We start from the raw sequence: 25,418 nt of genomic DNA, 5'->3' as shown, positions 1-25,418 counted from the left end.
CGCCATTTGTTATGCCTCAGTAGTACTTGAATCTGGTTTTCACATTTCTTAAGTGTGCCCCCTTTGAGCCACGGCACAACTGTCGCCTCCGGCTGCTCACCAGCAGCACAGCCTTCTTAGTGGCGATAACAACTGCCAGGAGGGTGAGTGAGATACAGGCTCTTTCATCTAAGCCGTCGTATCACACCATGTTCTCGGACAAAGTGGTATTTGGAACACATGCCTCTTTCCTCCATATTGTGGTGATCCCATTTCATCTGGGTCAGAACATCACCTTGCCCACTTTCTTTGCTTCACCACACCCTTCATAAGAAGAGAAGCAACTCCACCGGCTGGACCCAAAAAGAGTGTTGTCGTTCTACATTGACTGCACACGAGTCCTGGTTGTATGACCAAATCTTTGTGGATAACGTCGGAGCTAAGAAAGGTCAGGCAGTGCAGAACTGAACCATTTTGCGCTGGGTCAATCTCTGCACTTAAGTCTGCTACGCGCTGGCCAAGAAGCAGCCTCCCAAGGGCTTGAGAGCTCATTGCACCAGGGGCAAGACTGCTACCACTGCGCTTGCACGAGGTGTTCCAGCCCTAGATATGTCAGGGAGTGACATGGGCGTCCTTGCAGATGTTCGCAAGACATTACTGTAGGAAGCTGGCTCTGTATATACTATCTTAAAGTGAGAGATAGTGTGCACAGAGTCCCAGGGTTCTCCTTAGAGGTTGCTAGTGGCAAAAGTAGTTACTTCCAATGCTCTATTTTGTGTTAGTGAGGTAGAGTAGTAGGCTTATCAGAGGGTAGTGTTAAGCATTTGTTGTACACACACCGGCAATAAATGAGGAACACACACTCAAAGACTTAACTCCAGGCCAATAGTTTTTATATAGAAAAATATATTTTCTTAATTTATTTTTGAACCACAAGATTCAAGATTTGAAGTAAATTCATAAAATGCAAGGTACTCCACATAGGTAAGTAAGGAACTTTGAATTAGAGCTGTAACATACAGTATTGGTTAAAATGGCAGTAAGCTGTTTTAAAAGTGAACAGACTGCAAAAATCAACAGTTCCTGGGGAAGTTAAGTAAGGTCAAGTTTCTGAGGTAAGTAAAGCACTTACAAGTTAAGTTTCCTGGGTATAGGCAGCCCACCGTTGGGGGTTCAAGGCAACCCCAAAGTCACCACACCAGCAACACAGGGCAACGGTCCGGTGCAGAGGTCAAAGGAGGGCCCAAAACACATAGATGCCTATGGAGAACAGGGGTGCTCCGGTTCCAGTCTGCCAACAGGTCTTCGGCAGGCAGACCAGGGGTTTTTGTAGGGCACTGGGGGGGGGGGTGGTGGGGGGGGGGGGGTGGACAAACAGACACACAAAACACACCCTCAGCGGCACAGGGGCTGCGGGGTGCAGTGTGCTTAGCAGGTGTCTGGTTTTCAAAAGAAATCAATGGAGGGACCTGGGGGTCACTCCGGGAGAGCACAGGGAGGCTTCTCGGGCCAGCCACCGACTGGGCTAGACAGAGGGTCGCCTGATGGTCACTCCTGCACTGGAGTTCGGTTCCTTTCAGGCCTGGGGGCTGTGTGTGCAGTGCTTGGTCTAGGCATCTGGTTCTTTGTTCCAGGCAGTCCCGGTCAAGGGGAGCCTCTGGATCCTCTCTGCATGTGTTGCTGTCGGGGTGCAGGGGGGTCGTCTCAGGTTACTCACAAGGTCGCAGTCGCCTGGGAGTCCTCTCTACAGTGTTGGTTCTCTGGAGCTCAAGCCCGGGGTGTCGGGTGCAGAGTGTGAAGTCTCACGCTTCCGGCGGGAAGAGTAAGTTCTTTGAAAGTTGCTTCTTTGTTGCAAAAATGCACGCTTCCGGCGGGAAGAGGGAGTTCTTTGAAAGTTGCTTCTTTGTTGCAAAAATGTTGCTGTAGGTGAACAGTGCTGCTGTTCTCGGGAGCTTCTTGGTCCTTCGGTTCAGAGCAGTCCTTTGAGGCTTCAGAGGTCTCTGGTCCCCGTCGGATGCGTCGCTGTGCAGGTTCTTTGAGTCTGGAGACAGGCCAGTAGGGCTGGGGCCACGTCAGTTGTCGTCTCCGTCATCTCTGCAGGGTTTTCAGGTCAGCAGTCCTTCTTTGTGTAGGTTGCAGAAATCTGATTTCCTTGGTTCTGGGTTGCCCCTAAATACTAGATTTAAGGGTGTGTTTAGGTCAGGAGGGCAGTAGCCAATGGCTACTGTCCTGGAGGGTGGCTGCACCCTCTCGGTGCCTCCTCCCTGAGGGGAGGAGGGCACATCTCTAATCCTATTGGGGGAATCCTCCAAACTCAAGATGGAGGATTTCTAAAGGCAGGGGTCACCTCAGCTCAGGACACCTTAGGGGCTGTCCTGACTGGTGGGTGACTCCTCCTTGTTTTTCTCATTCTACTCTCCTGCCTTGTTGCCAGAAGTGGGGGCAGTGGCCGGAGGGGCTGGCATCTTCACTAGCTGGGATGCCCTGTGGTGCTGTAACAAAAAGCATGAGCCTTTGAGGCTCACCGCCAGGTGTTACAGTCCCTGCAGGGGGAGGTGAGAAGCACCTTCACCCAGTACAGGCTTTGTTCCTGGCCAGAGAGTGACAAAGGCACTCTCCCCATGTGGCCAGAAACTTGTCTGGTTGTGGCAGGCTGGCAGAAACTGGTCAGCCTAGCACTAGGAGTCAGACTGGTATTTAGAGGGCATCTCTAAGATGCCCTCTGGGTGCATTTTACAATAAATTCCACACTGGCATTAGTGCGCATTTATTGTGCATTGTGCATTTATTGTGCACAGATTTCAGTGTAGCCATTATGGAACTGTGGAGTTTGTGTTTGACAAACCGTCAGACCATATACTCTTTATGGCTACCCTGCACTTACAATGTCTAAGGTTTTGCTTAGACACTGTAGGGGCATAGTGGTTATGCACATATGCCCTCATCTGTGATATAGTGCACCCTGCCTTAGGGCTGTAAGGACTGCTAGAGGGGTGACTTACCTATGCCACAGGCAGTGTGAGGTGGGCATGGCACTCTGAGGGGAGTGCCATGTCGACTTAGTCATTTTCTCTCCACCAGCGTGTGGGGAAGTGTGCATGTGCTGAGTGAGGGGTCCCCAGCGTGGCATAAGACATGCTGCAGCCCTTAGAGACCCTCCCTGGCAACAGGGCCCTTGGCGCCAGGGGTACCATTTACAAGGGTCTTATCTGGGTGCCAGGGCTGTGCCAATTGTGGAAACAAAGGTACAGTTTTAGGGAAAGAAGACTGGTGCTGGGGCCTGGTTAGCAGGGTCCCAGCACACTTTCAGTCCTAACTGGCATCAACAAAAGGCAAAATGTCAGGGGGTAACAATGCCAAGGAGGCATTTCCTTACAATTCCTGCTTGGATAATCAGGTCCGTAGAGACGGGCACTTTGCCCTTTCGGTTCTACAGGACTTTCTAGTGTAAGGAGATCTGTCCGCAGCCCAATGCCGGGAGGTTATGGCCTGGGTTTCTTTTCTAAGAGAAGGAATCTGCAGCTAGATGTTTCTAGCAGATGAACAAGTTACTTACCTTTGGTAACGCATTATCTGCTAGAGACTCTAGCTGTAGATTCCTTACACCCACCCATGCCTCCCCGCTCTGTGGACATGTCTAATAGGATCAGCGATTGTCCCTTTCAGGGCTCTAGTTTTTTGCACAGACAAACTATTAGTTCTTTCCATGGCTCTGTGCTTCTGGCCTGGAAGTTTGTGGAAAAGAAACTGACGTATGTGTGCCTGGGTGGTGCCTTTATAGGCGACCGTGACATCACTGATGACGACGTCATGCAGATGCGAACGATGCCACCGGACTGTGCGTGCAAGGGTATTGCTCTGCAAAAGTTCTGGATTCCGAGCTGAGGCCCAGAAATTCTAAGGTAAGGAATCTGCCGCTAGATAGTCTACTAGATAATGCGTTACCAAAGTAAAGTAACTTGTTCTTCTTGCTTCACCAGCCCAAACTTTCATTACAACAGTGTAATGTTTTTTCTGATGAAGGCAGCGGACCAGTGCATTTGGGAATGGGACAGTTCATCCGACTCACAATAGGAAGTCGGACTTGTGTGGTGGAGTATCTTGTCCGCCAAACTCATGATTGGGCCCTCTGTCTGTGACCTGTTCTCACCCATGGTAACCTAAAGGAAATCAGTGGGAATTCGCCCATATTCATGCACAGTAGGCATATACTACTGCAGATAAGTCAAGTTAGAGAGCTCGGTATGATAGGGCAAGCTTCCACACTCTGAAAACAGGTAAGTGTAAATAACGTTTTAACACACCAAATCAATATAACAAAGAAATAGCATTCTCTTGCACACAGACCAGGTATAGCAGATTAATCTTTGACACAAAGCAAGTAATGCTCAGAAAACAGCCAGGCATGAAGCTCTCAAACAGGCATACTACAGCAGACAACAAAAATAATAAATGTTCACCACACAGGCGCTTAATGAGAATGTTAAATTAATAGTGTCCTCCCTAATTATGTTGTGTACTGCAATCCTGCTACCTTGAACTGTGGTGTTTATATTCCATATATCTACAATATTATATATGTATTTATTTTATTGTATTAGCAAATATGCCATAACAACCAGAACGGCTATTAATAAAATCCAGGCATATAAAACCGCTAACAATAACTTAAAACATTAGATAATCATGACCGTATATGTACACTACTTCCTCGTACAATACCCGTGCTACGATAAAGTGCAAGTGAAATCCAAGTGGTTTGTTATAGAGCAAAGAAATTACAGTAACTAAACTTGCATATTGAAAGAGAGAGATCTGCATACTGAAATCAAGGTGGCGACACAAAGCTATTCCTGTAACTATACACTCATTACAATATTAAGATCAGTACTACTGAGAAGCAATTTGAGAGCAACGGTTGATCAAGACACAATCACCCTGTAGCCTTAATCAGAATGGATGCTAAAAAGGAACCACAGTTGCAAATTAAAAATAAGCAGTCAATAGAAAAGGGATGTGGTGAATACTAATCCTGCATGCAGTTTATATATAGGACACTACAGCCTGATAAATATTAGTAATACCCTTTCTGCAGCAAAAAAAATTAATCTGCCTTGCAGTTCCTCCAATTATGTTTTAAGAACAGGGCGAAGGTAGAACCTTCGAAGATTCAGTGGTGTGGCACAAAGTAGCATGTTTCAGGGCTGCAAAAAATACAGATTGGGAATTATCAAAACAGTGGTCTTTATTTGCGCAAAGAGTAAAAGTGAGGCATCAACAGTGGTCTCCAAAGTACATATCCCTCACATATATCAAGTACATTGTGGCTGCAGAAATGCATGCTTCCTTGCAAGCACAGTGTAGGAAACTGGCCCCTTGTTTGCAGTAACCCCCCCCCCCCCCACCTTTTGCCTGATATTTGAAGCTACCTTGACTGAGTGTGTGCTGGGACCCTGCTAACCAGGCTTCAACCACTGTGTTCTTTTCCTTAAACTGTACCATTGTTCCACAATTGGCACACCCCTGGCCCACAGCTAAGTCCCTTGTAAAACGTACTAGTGGCACCAAGGGCCCATGACCAGGGAGGCTACCTAAGCGCTGCAGCATATGTTGTGCCAACCCAAGGGGCCCCTCACCAAACACATGCACACTACCAATGCAGCTTGTGTGTGCTTGTAGGGAGAAAAAGGTAAAGTTTACATGGCATCCCCCTCAGGGTGCCAGGCCCACAATCCACTGTCTATGGCATAGGCAATTCACCCCTTTAGCACACCTTGCAGCCCTAAGGCAGGGCTCACTATACCACAGGTGCCGGCATAGCTGCATGAGTAATATGCCCTTATAGTGTAAGTCCATTCTTAAACATTGTAAGTGCAGTGTGGCCATATTAAGTACATGGGCTGGGAATTTGTCATCATGAACTCCACAGCTCCATGATGGCTACACTGAATTCTGGGTAGTTTTGTATCAAACCTCTCAGCACAATAAACCCACACTGATGCCAGCGTTGGATTTATTGTAAAATGAACACAGAGGGCATCTTAGAGATGTCCCTTGTATTTTACCCAATCCTTTAGTGCAGGACTGGCCAGTCTGTGGCAGTCTGCCACTAAAAGACCAGTTTCTGAAGTCTCTGAGGCCAGAAGCAAAGCCTGCTCTGGGTGGAGGTGCTTCACACCTCCCCCTGCAGGGACTGTAACACTTGGCGGTGAGCCTTAAAGGTTCAGGCCTCCTGTTACAGTGCCCCAGGGCTCTCCAGCTAGTGGAGCTGCCTGCGCCCCAAACAAAGCCCCACTTTTGGTGGGAAAAGCAAGGAGGGGCGACCACTTCAGCTGAGACCACCCCTAAGGTATCCCGAGCTGTAGTGACCCTTTCTCTGCAGAATCCTCCATCTTTGTTTGGAGAACAGGGACCAATAGGGTTAAGTCTGTGTCCTCCTCCCCAAAGGGAGTGGACACCGGAAGGATGTAGTCATCCTCAGGGACAGTAGCCATTGGCTACTGCCCCTGACACCTGTAACACCCCTAAATCCAGTAATTAAGTGCCTATCTGAACCCAGCTCACCATATTCCTGGCGACCTCAAGAAGACTGATAAGCTTACCCCCAGCAGAGAAGACTAGAGCCACCAACTAACTTGGCCCCCAGCCCTACCGGCCTGCCTCCAGCTTCTGAAGCCCTGCTGCAAAAAAGATGATGCATCCTGCAGGACCAGTGACCTCTTAAAAGCCTCAAGAGGACTGCCTGCCCCCAAGAGGACCAAGATGTCCTGTGGCCAGTGGCTCTGTCCAGAAAGAAATTCCAGCAAAGGACTCCAGAACCTCAAGTCCTGCCCGCTGTGCACCAGATGCCCACGGCCCGTGTCCAGGTGGCCCAACCCACTAGAGTTGGTCCCCAGGTGATTATGACCTAGTGTCCACCCTGGGTTGACCCCTCCTGTCTAACATGACCATGCCTACAGCCTAAATCTGGAGGAACACATCCACCACCCCACCCTCCGACCCCGAGAGAACCAGACGAAAGTACCTCTGCACCGCACCCTCCTGGCCTTGGGGAATCTGACCACTGGTCCAGCAGCATCCAGCAAGCGACCCTCCTCTTTGTCTAGCCTTTGGTGTTCTGGAACCGACCCCCAGGAGTTAGCTTGCAGCATCATTGTGACCCCCCTAAGGTTCCCCTTTTGGAACCCATTGGGAGCCCGACACTGTGTTTGCACCCTGCCCCCGACCGCCCCCGATGCTGCCGGTGTGTGTTTGGCTCTGACCTGTGGCCCTCTCCTGGTACTCCTCTAAAGCCCCCAGGTCTGCCGTCCAAAGGCGCAAGTACTTAACTGTAAGCAGGTCTGATTGAGAGTGCTCCCAGAGTCCATAGGAGCCCATGTTAAAACAGCCTCAACTTTGACCTCTGCACCCAGCCAGCCTGTGTTGCTGGTGGTGGATGTTTGGGGTTAACTTGAGCCCTAACCTGTGGACATCACAAACCCCGGAGAATGGAACTGTAAGTCTGGTCCTTACCTTGAAACTTGCTAACTTTTCTTCCCTCCTAGAACTGTTTCTGAAAATTGCACTGTATCATCTTTTAAAACAGATATTTGCTAGTTTCTTGAAAACCATTTAAGTTGTCAAATTGAAACAAAGTGGTATTGATACATATGTTGGATGCTTACTTGCAAATGTACTTACCTGCAAATTGAATCTTGTAGTTCTGAAAATAAAGTAACAAAATATGTTTTGCTATATAAAAGCAATCTGCATGGAATTAGTCATTGAGTGTGTGCTTCACTTATTGCCTGTCTGTGTGTACAACAAATGATTTGCACTACTCTCTGATAAGCCTAACTGCTCGACCACACTACCACAAAAGAGAGCATTATTATTATCTACTTTAGCCTTTATTAAACCTCTGGGGAACCCCTGGACTCTGTGCACACTATATCTCATTTTGATCTAGTATATACAGAGCCAGCTTCCTACACACACACACACGAATCAAAGCGAGGCAGCAGTAACAAAATCTCCAAAAGACATTGACATATGCCACATACACCATGCTATCAGAATACCAAAATCCTACATCAAATACAGCGCAAGCAGTAGCATAGCAAGTGTCTCGTTAACACATAAGAGCAGACTGATGTAATGGCATGATTAGATCATTATTTTCCTGGGGTCTTACCTGGATTTAGATGCTTTAAGTTTTGTGTTCTCATTTTAAATTCACAACTTCATTCTTCTAGGTACAGGTCTAAAAACACATTTGTACCATTGGAGATACTAATAAGGATACTAATAAAAATAATTAAAATCCGAAACAGCCATGTGGGTTTTGGCTGTGGTACAAAGTCTTATAAAGACGTTTTAGTATCCAGTTGACTGAAACATTTTGTGAAAATGATGCTTGCGGCTCATTACCTAGTAATAGTTCTCCCAGAACTCCTCAAGTTTTTGTACAAATGCCTAGTGCCCAGTGAGTTTAAAAGTGTAAGAAATGAAAGGGAGACACAGAAAGCATGGCCAGTGCAGTCAGTGGAGCTCTCGTAAGACTAGTCAGAAATATTCGCAGTACACTCACTGTGCTTACTTTTGTTAAAAAAACATAATAAATACCAGGCCACAACTGAATGATCTTAGCACAAGTACTCACAAAATGCTAAATTAAATCTAATTATTACACTAAATAGACAATCCAGATCGCTATGCACATTCGTGTATGTAAAGTGTGTATTTGCTTTAAAGATGGTCCAATTGCAATGAGTGTCATATATGAACGGGAAGTACAGTGCCTATTTTTGTAAAATGTATGAACACTGATAACCACTAATTTTCAGAAGTTGGTAAAATGCTGGAAAATACCTGCTACAATTAACAAAAAAAATGATGAAAACAGGAAGCCCTGCAGAATGTCTATGTAGATGTACCAAAAAAAAACACCATGTGTTGCTAGGGAAAAAAGTAATGGGTTTATAAATTACATAACACACATTTCAGCTCCAGTCCTCACCATTTTGTCCATTTTAAAAGTGGAAATATTTTTTTTAAAACTGATCCAGTGGGAGTATCTCATGGAAAAGAAAAACTGCACAGTAAATTTAAGGTATCCAGGAACTGCTTCATCCCAGCAGGCTTCCAAGTGACAGTTAATCACTTTGTTGTGATGTTCTGGATTAGTAAGTATGGCTTCTTCCAATCCTTGCTGCTTACAATTACATGACTTTGGTGGGTGGAATGGTGTTTACAATAATTTTTCTTCTGTCCTGGTATCTTCATTGATCTTCATAAATGTTAGACAACAACAGCGAGCTCCTACCTTCATAAGAAGTGGGATCGCTATGTGAAACAGAAGGAGGGAAAATATGGTACACGTATAGAATTCTTCCTCCTATGAGCAAAATCTCACTCTCTTCTAAGTCATTTAGGAATAAGTGCGAAACAAAGCTCCGGGTTCTTGACTTTTTATAGGTAAATCAAGTAATCTATACTTCTTCCAATAATGTATGAAAAACTAGCCCAGGTTTGTTTGACACCACTGCAACACGGGATGAGCTATGTGTTTGAGGCAAAGTGTAAAAGAGTTAGAGATGTCAGAATTAGAGGAGGAGCGAAATGGAGGCGTGTGGAGGACCTGACAGGGTGTTGCTTCAGCCGCGCCGAATGGTCCATGCTCAACTGTTACCTGGTAGCATGTAGTTTATGTTCACCCTTCAAGTTTTTGTATATGTTTGAAGTTAGCATTTCCTGGGGGATGATAGTGGTGCTTCTTTCTTTTTATTAGTCAACATGTACATTCCACCAGGGAAATGGTTTGATTTCCCTTGCACGCTAATTTTTTCACCTTTGTACACAAGATTTCTATAATGATTGCCTCCGGGTAATCATTATGGGAGATCTAAATGCAAAAGTGTCTAATTCCGCCATTGCAACCTTCGCCAGGATATATGGTCTATTCTGAACATTTTGTTACCTAAAAAGAAAATTAGAACTGACAGGCATGGATTTCTTTTACGCAAGAATCTTAGTAAATTTGATTTGATCTTATTAAATTGGAGATCTCCTGTTTGTGAAGCAGCTTTGTTTACCTATCATGCTTCCTCCGCCCAGAGCCTATTTGATTATGTGGTAGACTCTTTTCAGATGTTCAGAGTTTGTGAGACACGTACTGTTTTACCTTCTGATATGAGTGATCTTTGTATAGTTGGTACCTCTGTGATCTATAATTTAGAGGAGTTGCACTGTGGGAACCCTCGTTTGTGTATGATTGACTTTAACAGTTTGAATGATCACTCCTTTTGGACAACTAAGAATATGGTTGCCGCTACGGCTACTATGAAAGGAGTCTGTGAGGATCTGTCAGGATACGTCTGTGGTGACCCTTTTGTGTTTTTTGAATCCCATACAGAAGAATTCCATAAATTAAATTCTAGCCCTAATGGTGTTCGGGTGTTGAATTTTTTTAAAAACTTTATTAAAGGAGTTAAATCAGGAAATAAATGTTTTAATACATTTGCTTGTTTCCTTGGGCTGAAAATATGAAATCAATTAATTAAAACGTTTAAGAACCCAAAGCAAATGTTTAGAGAATAGAAGGGTTCGTGATCAGAAATGGATCAATCTAAGAGAGGTGGCTACGGCTAATGACTCCCGGAAGTATTGGCGTCTGATCGCTATAAATTGTGATTCAAGGGTGAAGGGGAGGCAATTCCGTTTGCTGGAAATACTTGGGTGGATTGCATCTCCCAGTTGTATGTGAGTAATACAGAGATAGACTTTTCCTGGAATATTCAGGGGGATGAGGTCTCCCTTACTGTGTATAGTGCACCCTCAGTTGTTGAGATAGCAGGGTTTATTAAAAAAATGTGCCAGAGCCTCTAGCGCTTTGGGGCCCGATGAGGTTCCCATTGCGATTTTATTAAAAGAGGTTGTTGCCTGAGATTTGTTTCTCACCCCATTATTTCATTTTTGTTACCGCTCAGGGAAAATTCCCTTGTCATAGAAGGGCAGTGTTATTTTCCTGCTGTATAAGAAGGGCCCCAAATCCTCCCCGGCAAGCTTAAAACAGATAGCTTTATTGGATACCTCTGGCAAATTATTTGCCAAGAGTGTACTTGGCCATCTGCAGCATTGGGCCCACGATCAGAATATCATATCCCCGGAACAAGCTGGCTTTAGGTGGTAGTGAAAAAGTAAGCTTTTTCTTGGGTCTGCTGGTTTACACAGCGTTTGATTTCTCCACTGCATTTGATGAAGGGTGTTGTGCATCATCGTTTGGATCTTATAATGGAAATGGAGCTACACATGGAAACTTGGTGTCAAATTTAATGAGAAGGATGCAGGGCTTATCCTTTAAGTTTGAAACACACAATAGTCTTATGCAGGGCTGTCCTTTAGCCCCCCTTTTTATTTTCCACACACACACATGTAGGATCGCACAGGATCTAGATCATATGGAGCTTTGTATGAACATGGCCATCTTTTAGGCCAATGCCTTGCTCAGATTTTATAAAACGTATGGGAGCCGCTATTTTGGGCATGTTGTGTCCCTCCTTGTATTATGCATGTGAAGCAGTTGATATGAGGTTTTGGCACTCCTTTGAGGTGACTGAGGGTTGAATTTTTCATCAGCTGTGCAGTTTGAATAATCTCACAGCCCCTCACGTGATGCTCTTGGAATTTGGCTTATTATCCTCTTTTGCCTTGTCCCTGCAGCTGTCTTGAGGTGGAAAACTCCCTTCTGTGTGGCGAGGAGGGACACATCAGGCAGTGCTGAGAGTTTTAACATTGTTTTACAGTTGAAAAAACATTGTGTTTTTTTTTTTTTATGTCTTCTAGGCAGGCTAATGTCATTTTCTGGAGTAATTTGAAAATAGATTCCTATATGTCGGAGGCCACTCAGAAGAACCTAATAAAGGGCTTCTTGCTTAAAATAAGTTTGTTCAGAGATATTGCCTTAAGTCAGGTAAATATGCGCAGTCAGGTGGTGTTTGATGGTACTTCAGAAGTTCGCAAGTTTATACTGTCCGCACCCCTATCTCCGCCCCACCCCCCGTGCAAACAAAATGATATGTAAGAAGCTTTATCAATTTTTAGATAATTTTTTTAATATCTTTTAGGACTCACTTTTTGAAGATTTTCTTTTTGGGCTTTGGTGTGGCAGATGTGGGTCCCTACAGCTAATGAAATGTGTTCTTGGAATAATTCAATTTGGGGATGAGTTCCTGTAATAATTTTATAATCAATGGTATTTTAACTTTGGCTAAGCATTGTGCTATGTTAAGGATGTACATTAAGGTTGCTCTTTTAAGAATGTATCAGGCACTATTTGCATGTTACATGTTGCACTACACATGTTGCACTTTATAGAGACTTGTAAAAGAAGACATTGTTTAGCCCATCAGTAGGCTATAGTACATTTCCTTCCCTAGTGTGGTCAGGAATAAGTGTGTGCATATTGCTTTTAGTGTTGTGTGATCTGCAACTTGTTGTTTATATCATCTTTACTGTGTTGCTTGATGATATATTCTTGTTTTTAAAGCACATAGCTGCAGTTCTATATTTTCTTTTCTTGCTGTGTTATGTAAGTTATTTTATATAGGATCACTGTTGTTGTTTTTAGATAATGTTTGTAAATCCTTGAAGGCTGTTTTTATTTCTCATTTTTCATGTAAACATTTTTTTTAACATGTAGTGTGTATCTCTGTCTATTATTGTATTGAGTTATGTGGACCTCCGTAGGAGTTTCATATCATAATAAAATGTACTTGGCTGTGTGCTTGCAGGCAACAGTGTCTGTAACATTTATGTTTTGGGCTTATCTGCAGATAATGTTGAAACATTGTTTTGCCGATTGAGAGGGATCCTTTTTCTGTCAACCAGTAAACGACTGAGAACAGTATAGGTGATAATCTGAACAATTTTGCCCTGAAACAAAGTTTTTATCTAGAAAATGAGGTACAGGTAAAAGAACGCCTAAACCACTTTATAATGAAAAATTAAAATGGCGAGCTTTGGATTTAGATAACATTGATTAAACGTTTCAGGATATCCTGTACCAATATTATGGCACTTTGATAGAAAATCAGTAGATTTTACACGTACACATAAAACCGACAGAAACCAGCCACAACAACAAATCCCCCAGACTCACTGAACGTGATAAACTGTTGTAACTACCACCCATATCGTTACGTCACCAAAACAATGTCCTTCAAATAATGACCCACAAATCACCACAGTGGACATTCAGTGGCGGTAAACCACGGCGCATATGGGCACCCAAAAACAAAACAAGACAACATTGGGCAGAACAAAAATCCCACACCTGACACAAATACACACACCTACCAACAGCACTATAAAACACCATCCCCCCTTCACCCACAAACCTTTGATAACACAAGAAGACTGATACACTTTGCCACGCCAGTCCCAGAGAGAACTGCACACACATCCCACAACTACCCATTCATCCGTCACACACCCCACCACTTCACGCATCACCCTCTGCACAACACACACACAACACCCATGTCCCCACAGAGGCACCCCATTTAACTGCTGAGGGGTTGTGGGTCATGGTGCAGGAAATAGTCCGGGTAGAGCCACAGATGTTTGGAGCACAGGTGCAGCAGATCTCCATTGCCAGGAAGATGGAGCTAAGTCGGAGAATCGTGGACAGGGTAAACGCCGTGGGACAACATCCACCCAGAAGGAAGAGGTGGAACGACCTATGGGGGAAGATGCGTTCTATTGCAGCAAGGCACCAGCTCGCCATCAGGACGACTGGCTGTGGACCCTTACCTCCTCTCCCACAGCTGACAGCACAGGTGGAGCAAGTCTTGGCAATTCTGCATCCTGAGGGACTCACTAGAGTAGCCGGAGGGCTGGACATGGGTGAGTCACCATTTACAGCCTATCACCCCTCACCCAATACCTGCATACCATCTTGACCCCTCACCCTGGCTTCCTTCACCCCACTCCATCCTACACAGTGCACCACCCCAATGACCAAACCTAAATGCCAAGCCCTGCATGCCCTACCCACTGCATGCACATCCCCTCCAGCTCTGCATGCACACCCACCACCAATGCATGCACAGCATGGAGAACTAACAATCCCACAGTACATCACCACTCACTACCAAAGGTGGGAGGACAACAACTTTGTCATTGGGAAAGCTATGAATGCGGAATATGTCACAGACAAGTACCATAATACATCACCTACATACCCACAGCAGCCCCAGCCAATGTCCGCGTCAAGGCTACCCTGTTCCCCACCAGAAGATGCCCCCAGTGATAGCAACGCAGGAGCTCTGGATCTGGAAGAACTCCCTGGCCCATCAAGGACCACTGGTCAGTCGGCTACCCATTCCCACAGCCAGTTCACCACAAGCCCCACCCCCCTCAGAATCTAGCACTACAGCAGCCAGCCAATGCCCCAGACCTCTGTCCCCAGGATACATCAATCAATAGTGTCCACATGTACAGGGACCCAATTCCACACCACACAGGCAAGAACAGGAGGGTCCTGGTGTCAGTTAGAGTGGGCACAGAGTTCAGGGGGCAAGGAGCAGTCGGAGGACAGCTGTGCGCCAGGGGGAGGACAGGCCCAGGGACCCACTGCCCAGGATGCACTCACAAATGTCCTGGAGCATACCAACAATCCCAGGACAGGATGGGTCAGGTGCTCAACATCATGCATGAGAACCAGCGGCTGCAGGGGGAACACCACCAGGAGGTCATGCAACAAATGCAGGCCTTGAATACCAGCTTGGCCTCCATTACAGGTGTGCTGGGTGACATGGTCAACATCATGCAGGAGTAAAGCACACCAGTGGGGCCCTACCAATAGCCAGTGTACTGACCAGCCCTCCACATCTGCTGCAGCTAGTGGACAGGGGCCCCTGCCACAGGACTCACAGGCCATCAGCACCCCTCCCCCTGCAGAAGGTCAATCACCGTGCAAATGTACCCTGCGACCCAGACAGACACCAGAGACAGTTGCCAAGACCAAGACCACTGCCAGGAAATGAGCCCTTCAAGAATGTCCCCCTTGTGTTCCACTATGTCACCATGTCCACTTTGAACTGCCATTGGACCCCTTCCTATGGCCCCTTGGACACTGGACCTGTACTACTAACATACTGGGTCACTACACTGGACTTTTCCCAACTATCACCCCACTTTATTTCACTTTGCATTGTATACCTAATTTATTAATAAACACCCTTGGACTCAACTTGAGTAATAGTGCTTTATCTGAAGGAAATGTACAATGCATTGAACTGCATGATCCTGTGCAAATGTCCTGTAATATGTTGATCTATCCTACATATGTGTCCCAGCAGTCTGTGCACATCACAGCATTACACTGTTGTACCCACACCAACATCTGCAATAGGGGAAGGCATAGGTGACAGTCAGTTGGGATACAAAGGTAGTGACTGGCATTATGCTACAGCCACACAGCACAACACTTAAACGGAGAAATGTTTAGTTCAACAGGCTTACCTGAGTGTCATTGGAAGTACTGCTGTATTATATGTATCCTGTTGTCCACATTCTTCTCCTCTTCCTCCTCCTCCTCACTGTTAATTGCTGCCACAGATGCATTGTCACCCCCCTCCTCCTGCAGATAGGGCACATGGAGTCTGAGGGCCAAATTGTGCAACATGCAGCACACAACAACAATCTTGCAGACCTTCTCAGAGGAGTAGCATAGGGATCCACCTGTCAGGTGTAGGCACCTGATTCTGGCCTTCAGGAGACCAAAGGTCCTTTCAACAATCCTCCTTGTACGCCCATGAGCATCATTGTACCTATTCTCAGCCCTTGTTCTCGGATTCCTAACGGGGGTCAAGAGCCAGGACAGCTTTGGGAAGCCGGGGTCACCTGGGAGAAGTGAGGGACACACATTAACCTTGCAAAGTGGTGTGAGTTATGACCCCTGAAGGCATACACTGACTTACATTGGATGGGGACTCAGGCTCACCTTTAAGCCACACTCTGTGCCTCTGTAGTTGTGCCATCAGCTGTGGGACGCTGCCATTCCTCAGGACAAAGGCATCATGCACAGACCCAGGATACTTGGCAGTTGCGTGGAAGATGTACTGGTCAGCAAGGCACACCATCTGGACATTGAGTGAGTGGAAACTCTTCCTATTCTTGTAGACCTGTTCATAGGCCCCCGGGGGGGGGGGGGGAGGTTTAAGGCAATATGGTTCCCGTCAGTGGCCCCAATCACATGTGGCATGTGTCCTATTGCATAGAATCCAGCCTTCACAGTGGGCAAATCATCTACCTGGGGGAATGTGATGTAGCTGCACATGTTTGAGCAAGGCAGCCAAAACAACTCCAAGCACAAGAGAGAACTTTGGCTGTGACGTTCCTGCAGCCAAGCCCACTGTCCCCTGGAAAGAGCCTGTTGCCAGGAAATGGAGCACTGATGGTACCTGCACAAGAGGGGGTATTACTATGGTGCAACAGATAGCAGGTATCAGATCAGATCAGACTCCAATTGTGCACAAAGCTCTGTGATTGTGGCCCTGTCCAGAATATAGGTGAGTATGATTTTCCTGTCTGCCAGTGTAGCCAAGTCCACAAGGGGGCTGTACACGGCTGCTTGCCTCCTCCTCCTATTGCTCCACAGTGGTTTGTACCTAAGTAACCCAAAAGTAAGAAGGGAGTGACAACAGGATCTATGGACACACAACATCAGAGTACACGGACGATGTTTGTATGTTGGAGACTGGAATTGTCTAGGTGTGTATGGTCGACACCAGTGACACACTGTTAAATCAATACATGTGTACTAGCAGTAGAAAATGGCAACTGCCTGTAAGCAGTGACAGGTGGAAGTGACTTCACTCCGGCGGTGTTAGGTGTCATGGAGGGAGGCGGTCTGCACCACCGTGCAATTCCTCATTGGCTAACATGGGGCTCTATGGAGGAGTACAGGAACCAATGAGGATCAAAACCGGCGGTGACGGTGTTCACCGCCGCGGATGTGAGCACCATTTTCTTCCAAATACACTTGATTCCTGACTTTCCACTGGACTACATCTCCACTGCATGTGCTGCTGTGACCTGTGTCTGGTACCTGCCATGGCATGTGCTACAGGGGAAAGGGCCCTAACCTTCACGTGGAGACTCTCGTGGATGGGATCCTACCCCCGTATGGGCGGTTGTATGGGACTCCAGACCGTCAGGTGAGTACATCATGGGTACGTTGCATGCGACATGGCTGCATGTAGATGTGTGTGGTGGCAGTGTCATTTGGGGGGTGGATGGCTGGTGACAGTGTGAATGCAGAGGTACTGGTCATGTGTGCTTGATGAGGGGCAAATGCAGTATGTACGCCATATGTGTGACAGGCTGGATTGTATGGTTCATGGTGTTCCTCCAATGGTCAGTGCCCATCAGAATAAGGGGTTGTGGCGTGCCATCGCCAAGGATGTGCGGACCCTGGGAGTCCATAGCCGGTGGAGCACCCACTGCAGGAAATGGTGGGAGGACCTGAGACACTGACCCCGGAAGACCGCGGAGACCCAGCTGGGGACGGCTTCCCAATAAGGGAGGGGTGCCCATTGGAATCTGACCCCATAATGGCCCGCATACTGACTGTGGCCTACTCAGAGCTGGATGGGCGCTTGAGGGCATCACAGCAGCCACAAGGGGGGTGAGTAGAGTGTGTGTGACATTCATCCTTTTTTGTCTGGCATGGGATTTGGGTGGAGGGTTCTAGTCACTGGATGCCTCAATATGCCAATTTAGACATTGCTGCGTGGTCCAGCTTAGGTATTTTGGGGGTAATGCATATTTTTTATAGCTAGTTAGCTGGCTTTCCATGGCAGGCAGGGCTTAGTTGGTCCCAGAAGGTGTGCAGGTGGCTATGTTTGGGTCCTACATGCTGTAGTACCTAGCCAATGATATGCCAGTGTGGTCCATACTGCCCATTCTTAGTCCCAGTGAGTGATAGTGATGTGTATGCCATCTGTGGTGTGATTGACCGTTTGCTCCCTTTCTTCCCCCCCCCCCTCTTTTTTTGTCATCCTGTCCATGTGTGCATTAGCATAATTTGGCAAAGGAGCAGGCCTACCGACGAGTGAGGGAGCTTCAGCCCACGGGACCCAGGATGCAGAGTCCACAGATGCCAAGGGGACCAGTGGGATGGAGGGTGAGGGGAGCACCACAGGGGGACAGGAGCTGATGTAACTGACTGATTCTTCCTCCGATAGGAGCTCCCTGGTGGTGGCGGACCCATCTGGAACACTCTAGCTACAGGATCTTCTGTCACCCCTCCCCCCCCCCCCCCCCCCCCACCAGCACCGCCCTCCCAGTAGCCCCCCACCGAGGTGCCTGTGTCTGCTTACCCAGTAGGGTGGGTGTCGCCTTTGCCCCCAGGCACCTCAGGCCCTGCCCCAGTCAGCCCTGCTGCCCTCAGTGAGGAGGCTATTGACCTCTTGAGATCCATCTCGGTAGGTCAATCTACCATAGTGAATGCCATCCAGGGGCTGGCATACCAGATGCAGCAATGCAGCGCCTTCCTGGAGGGCATTCACGGTGGCTTAGCGCCCTTAAGGAGATCGTTTCAGGCTCTGGCCTCCTCTCTGACGGCAGCCAGTGTCCCGGTTTCTTCCGTCCCACCTCCAACTACCTCTTCCCAGTCTCCTCTCCCCAAACCCATCCCGCACACACATTCGGACAAGCATGCACCCAAAACAACAGACAAGACTCGACTAGACAAAGAAAGGGAGCACACTTAAGCACATACACAGATTCACACACATCAGCCACAGCCTCCACTGTCTTTTCCTCCTCCCCCTCACAGTCACATCAGCACTCACACCTACAAGCACAGTATTAACAGTCCCAGTTCCTACCAGCTGCACAGCTTTGCCCACAGTCACAACAGCAGACATGCACACCACATGTGCTGTAACCCCCCCCACCATCACCACCTTATACAGCACACCCACCTCACTTGCAGACACCACCTGTCTGCCCCCCTTACAAAGACACACAATCGCACTCAGACCCCCAACAGCCATGCACCTCACACATGCACACTATCCATGCCCCTGCACTCAAGTCAGCACACCACCTCCTCCTACAGCCACTCCCTCTTCCTCCACTCCCTTACCTCCTCCCACACCCCACCCCATTGGTCCTTAGAAGCTTTCCTTTTCCCACCTTGACCTCTTCCCTTCCCCTCTCCCCCGTCCTTCCTGAAAGAAAAAAGTCCCACCCCCCAACCCAGTACCTCCAGGCCTGTTCCACCCCCTGAGACTTCAGCTGCCACTAAGGGGCACAAGAGTGGCACTCTGGCCCCCAAGCCTGTGCCTCCGCCCCCAAAACAGAAGGGTAAAGACCCGCCCCCTCCCAAACCCAAGGACTCGTCCTTCCTCCTCGGTGTCCCTGGAGGTGAGTGTCTCCTTTTATATGATGTGTTTCCGCCAGGCTTTTGGTGGCGTTGCTACCGCCCCAGAAATCGTGGTGGTATGCTATGTCATATTATGGTGGGCTGATCCTTGACTTCCCCTTGCCTGGAGTCGTACGGTACTGGCGGTTGGGGTGGTACACTGGCTGTCTATGGGAGAGATCACTGCCTAGGTCATTATTTGGCGACTACCACAATCGCCGGCATCACGGTCACCTAATCGCCACTGTCATAATGACCACCTAGGTGTCTTAACCAGTCTGCATGACAGGATGGAGACCCCTACTTCATCTAGTTAACACTCTGCATTTAGGCTAGAGGTGGGCTGTAGCCATCTTTAACTTACCCTGTGAGTACCATCAGGGGGTAAATTAAATTTGTTGAGTTGTCATCGTAAGAAACTTCTTTAAAACCTGAAACGAGCTAAATGAGGACATTGGCATTCTAAGTGTATAAAATGCTTTGAGGAAAAGTTACATTTAGAACAGTCGGGCTCAATCTCTAAACCTATTGCATGCAAGCTCATTGAAGTGTAATAAAAGTGGTGGAGGAATTAGAAGTGCAGTAGCAAATGTCTGCATTTAACTCATCTCTCAGTAGTCGGCAAGCAGCAGTATTGCCATGTAGCATCTGTAGTTTTTATCCATACATCTACTTCTATTTCAGGAACCATTTTTGCTATAGTCATGAAGTTATAAAGTTCATGTGACTTCGTGGAGTTAGTGGTTTTTCCAAGCCCTAGTGCAGTTAGCGGGGACAGCTCATTTGGAAATCCTAACTAATAAACGTGAATTGCTTGACGCAGCCTGAAGTGAAACAATATACCTAAAGGAGATCTGCCCATTTATTGCTCTAGTGTCGAAAAAGTATGGCCAATATAAAGATCCACCATTGTTTCCAGCCTGCTGTTCCTTAATTGCTGTTTTCACTTTGTGGCTGTTAATATGGGGTTGTCAGGGAAGGGCATCTTTTGCAAATATAGCTTCTTAAGTCTCATCATCCGGGCCAGTCTGTGCCAGACATATGTAATAATTTCCAGTATTTCACATATGTAATAATTTCCAGTATTTCACAGTCCATTGAGGATTGAGTTGTAAGTTCTACAATAAATAGTGTTTAAAGGGGTTGGGGATATCTTGTCCACCCCAGTTGGGTATGATTGAGGTCTAATTTCCATATTACAGCACCTGTACGTATATGTGACCTGAGCCTCCTAGCATTATAGCTCTTGATTAGGCACCACAAACCCTCGCCTCGAATATGGAATAGTCCAGATGTACCAGTTAATGCAAGGATGTTTGTCTGTCCTTGTGAATTGTCAGAACCATCCTAATGTTAGTGTAAAAAGTTTTGGATCATAGGAAAGGGATGTTAAGAAAGAGGTAGAACGATGAGGGAGAAAAAAAATCTTTATTTTCGGTATTCTTCCTGCCATCAGAAGGAGAAGAGGAAACCATCTTACTGCCTTAGTGTGTAGCATCAATATCTGAGAGTCCTAGTTCTTTTTGAGAACTAGTGCCCTATCTGTGTGAATGTGTATAACTATATAGGGTATGGGATCCTTACGCCATAATGAAGGATAATAAAGAGTAGGTTTAGGGGTGTTTCTGGTTAAACAGATCAATACCAATGTGGTCCACTTGAGTAACAGGCCCACAAAACTTACCAAACCCAAAGAATTCACAGATATGTGCTGAAATCTTTTTTACAAAGGATGTTTAACATATAACACTATATGAAGATATAGTGAAATGTCGTCCCAGTATGTCAAGTCCCCTCTGGGTATGATTGTCTACGTTTATACTGATTAGGGATATGGTCGCTATCATAAACATTAATGGGGTTAAAGGACATCTCGTTTGTCTTTTAATTGTGATTGGGGTGTGTTAGGTGTCCTTTACTGATGACATGGGGTATTGGGTTGTTATATAGCACTGAAATCCATCCAATAATCCCTGTACCCGTCCCATCCTATTAAGATCTGCCATTTAAAAAAAAAAAGTCCAGTCAAGTGAATCAAATGCTTTGTGCATCTATGAATCTGGCAGACACCTGGAAATCTGGGGTAATTTGTTGTGAAAGTTCGAAAAAGTGTGCAAATTGTCTGAAGTAGATACAGTAGGAATAAACCTCGACTTCTCAGAAGAAACCAGGCCTTTTTCAGTGGGTTTAGTTGATTTGCTAGAATCTTGACAAGAATTTTAGTGCCTAAATTAAATAGTGAAAGCTGCCTATAATGTCCAGTCTGTGGTGATTTAATTGAGTTTTAGCAGTATTGAAAAGATAACCTCTCGTAATGAAGGGAGTAGTGAATACAATTTCTTTGCCTTGCCATACTGCTTGAGGAAATAAGGGTACAGACTTTCTGCTAATTCTTTACAAAATTATGCTGTTTTCTAAGCCCCCTTGCCCAGGAGCGATTGGATTAACCTTTGTCAACGGTTAGTGGCTCGTTTAGCAGTTCCCGCTCGTGAGGTTACCATGACCATGCAGCTTCAGCCAGGCAACTTTTATAGTGATCAATCACCACTAGTTGCTTGTGCTGTGTTTAGTAGAATGTACTAGTTTGGGATTTGAGTTGGGATCTCTTGCATAGTAGTGCTCCTCATGCCTTTTTCGTCAACTATATTAACTGTCTTTTGCAGCCCAGCTAGGTTTCAGGAATGGAGCGAGAGTCCTATTCTGTCTGTTGCCCTTCCTGTATTACCGAACTATAGTGTGTTTTCCCAAGATCAGTCTGCTGTCTCTATTAGGCCAATGTAGCAAACAGTTGCTCACAGCTCGCTAGGTCAGAAGATGTCTGCAGTTGTTTTCAAATTTTTGGAGATCCCTCTCCAAAGCAGATAAGGTATAGCTCATTGAATCAGTACTCCTATCTGTTAAGTTATGCATTGAACTCTGATATAGAACTTGAAGGTCTCCCAAACAGTAGAGATCGAACCAACATTAACAGAGAAAAATTCCAAAATTTCTTGTTTTATTTTGTATTTGAATACTCTGCCTCCTAAAGTGTTAGAAGGGAAAACTCATTGGGGATTGACAGAGAACGCTCTTTGCGTCTGCAAGGTCATAAGCACTAGTTAGCGATCATAAGAGGTGTGCGGAAGCAGTACTACATCTAACACTCGAGTACAGACATCTCTAGTTGTGAACCAATAAGTTATCCTGGAGTGAGCATTGTGCATAGAGGGATAGTAGGAATATTCTCTGAGACTAAATGGCTCTCTACATCCACCAGAGATCAGGCCTCCATAATTTTCCTCAATGTCTGTGAAGTGCATGAGAGGGGATTAAGAATGAGTGTGAATCTGGTTATGTACTAATCTAAATTGGGATTGAAGTTGCCACTCCATAATAGGCAATGTGTCATTATGGGCTCCACTTACAATAATAAATCCTCATAGAAAATTGGGTTGTCAGTATGTGGTTTGTGGGTGTTTACTAGAAGGACAGTCTCTTGCCGCCCCCCTTCCCCCTATTGTTTGAAGGCTGTTTTTTTTAATTTTATTTTTTTTAATGCAAAAATGACACCATATCGGTGTCCTCAGTTATTTGTTTCTAGCTGACTGTCATGTGGCTACCATTCCCGCTAGTGGATTTCCCAGAAGCCTGCCATTTCTCAGATTCAAGCTTCCCCTGCCTCTGTTTGGATCTGCCCCTGAAGAGTGAGTTTATTACCAACACAAACAATATAACCTCATCAGTAGCCAGTCCAGGGATAAATGTGCCTAAGTAAGAGGGAGAGCATGATCAAGCCCAGACTCTCACAACTGGAAGGGGAAGTGAGGTTCACCCTTGGTCTAAGTGGCCTGTGGTGTCTCAGGGATGAACAAATCTCCTCTCAGCCAGCACCCCAAACATTCCGCTTTAAGCAAGCAGATGGGTTCATCTCACTTTCCGTTCATGTTTGCCAGTTGAATATTGTTCATGAGAGCAGTTGCCCCTCTTCATTTTATGAGTCACTAAAGCGATGTAATGTCCTGGCCCCTTGCATCAGTCCCTCCCCACAGGGACGGATGTCCCAAAAGAGTGAGGCAGCAACACAAGCAGAGGAGGAAAAAAATGTCTTTGCTGCAGTGCAGCTTCCAAATTGTCCTTGTTGCTGCCTATTCATTGTTTCTATGCCTCAGTAAGCTCTACCTCTTGACTGGGGGAATGGTAACAATTCATCCTTGCATCTACGAATATATAACTTCCCATGCAGGAGTGCAGTCCTCCATGTCCTCTGCGGAGTCTGAGGCCTCTGGCCTCATCAAACCTGAATGTAGAGTGCCCAGTCTCTGCCTGTGGCAGGTGCTTCAAGATTTGGCCATCGTCTCTGCAGGCTCCACTACGATAGCCTGCACCTCAGGTTTCTCTGCTTTCTAGCCACTCACCCCAGACTCTCAGGCCACGACAGGGGCTCAAATTGGGCACACCAACTTTCCTGAGATTCTTCAATTGCTTTCAAGAAGGGGATTGATAGGAGCATATTCAGTAAATATTGGACTCCAGGAAGGGAGCATGCTTTCAGTCAGGCATCTTGGTCTATGGCTTTCTGACGCCTCAGAGTACATGTGTTTTCTTGCTAGCTTTCTCCTGTGTTGGTCCCTCCACAAATATCCACCCCTGGGCTCCATGTTGCTCCTGTGTCCCCCATCCCAGCTGGTCCAGTGCTTCCTCAACTCTTCTTCTTTTGCTTTTCATATTGTTTGTATCTTCCACCCAATCTCAAGCTTCTCTACTGTCCTCATACCCACTGTCTGTTACTCCTCTCTGCATTAACTACCACCCACACAGTCCCCTTCCATTGCCCCCAACCCTCCTGTTGCAGTCCTAAAAAAAAAAAAAAAAGCCTAGTAAGTGCACAGCATTGGATAAAAAGTTAGGGCAGAGCCAGTAGACCGAAAAGGTGAGACTTACTGGCTTATTAAGACCTGTGTAAAATAAATCTTTATAAGCTGTGTGTGTAGGAGAACTTTAACTGATTATAGCATTGTCATTTTATAGATCAACGTAGTGATGTATTTTTTTAAGCGTTAATGGATGCTGCTGTATTTGATATTTATATACAAAAACATGGAAAGAGTCCAGCTAGGAAGCAGCCAAGAGATCTGTAAGATTTCCCCCTTCCCCTCCATCCTCTTAGGCAGAAATGTTCCTTAGAAAAGTGGTAACCAATGGTATCCTTAACTCTATATTGAGGGTGGGTATTACTTAGAAGTGGAAAGAAGATCCTTACATAGTCAGATTTTGGATCACAGCTTCTCCCATAGTGACAGGTCTGCATGCTGGCACTCTACACTTTTATTCTGTAGTAAGTTTTGGCAAATAAACACATTTTAAAATAAGAGACAGACCCATGTGTCAAGCTAAAATTGTTGCTAAATAAGGCAATTCAGTGTATGAAGCTGGAGAAAGAACCACTAGTGATCTAGCTGAATAAACAAGCTCATTGACTAAATATGAAGTTGCGGCAACAGTGAAGGACTTGTAATCAGAAAGCAGCAACCTCGCTAGGTATTACAGGAAAAAGGATGATACTGTGGAAAACAATTAGGAAGACAAAATATTGAGACTTTGAGGCACTGCTGTGATGCAGCAGTGTTTCTTTCATTTCTCCAATGATCCTCTGTTTTTTTAATCCATTTTTATTTTCAAGTGGGCTTTTAATTTGTTGTATTTCAAATAACTAGAAAATAGTTAAAGATATTTATTTCTCTCTGTTGAATTGTTCTGGGATATTAAACAAGTGTGGAGACACAAATTTGGACTGTTTTATTAGTTATTTGAAAGTGTTAAAGAATTGTTGATTCAGGTAAGTGACTTTTCCATCTGTGGCAAATCAGAAGATTCTGTTATTTATAAACTCTGCAATGCTCTATCCCCTTGACAATTTTGTCTTGCGGTTCCTATAACTTAAACAGAGGAACATTGGTCAGAGATTTTACTAAAGTTAAAATGAGCCATACTACGTTATTGTTTCTATCCCCTGTGACCCCCTTCAATTACACTGTTCAGTGTAAAG

At 45.9% G+C, this 25,418-nt stretch overlaps 1 protein-coding gene across 8 annotated transcripts in view; it reads left to right on the top strand.

Moving 5' to 3' along the window:
- Positions 1 to 25,418, top strand: part of HELZ (helicase with zinc finger) — a 1,413,339-nt gene that overhangs the window by 142,359 nt on the left and 1,245,562 nt on the right. The gene's annotated exons all lie outside the window — the stretch shown is intronic.

This window comes from Pleurodeles waltl, chromosome 7 (assembly GCF_031143425.1).
Source record: "Pleurodeles waltl isolate 20211129_DDA chromosome 7, aPleWal1.hap1.20221129, whole genome shotgun sequence".
NCBI lineage: Eukaryota > Metazoa > Chordata > Amphibia > Caudata > Salamandridae > Pleurodeles > Pleurodeles waltl.
Note: the sequence above shows the minus strand (reverse complement) of the source record. Positions and strands in the feature narration are given on the sequence as shown.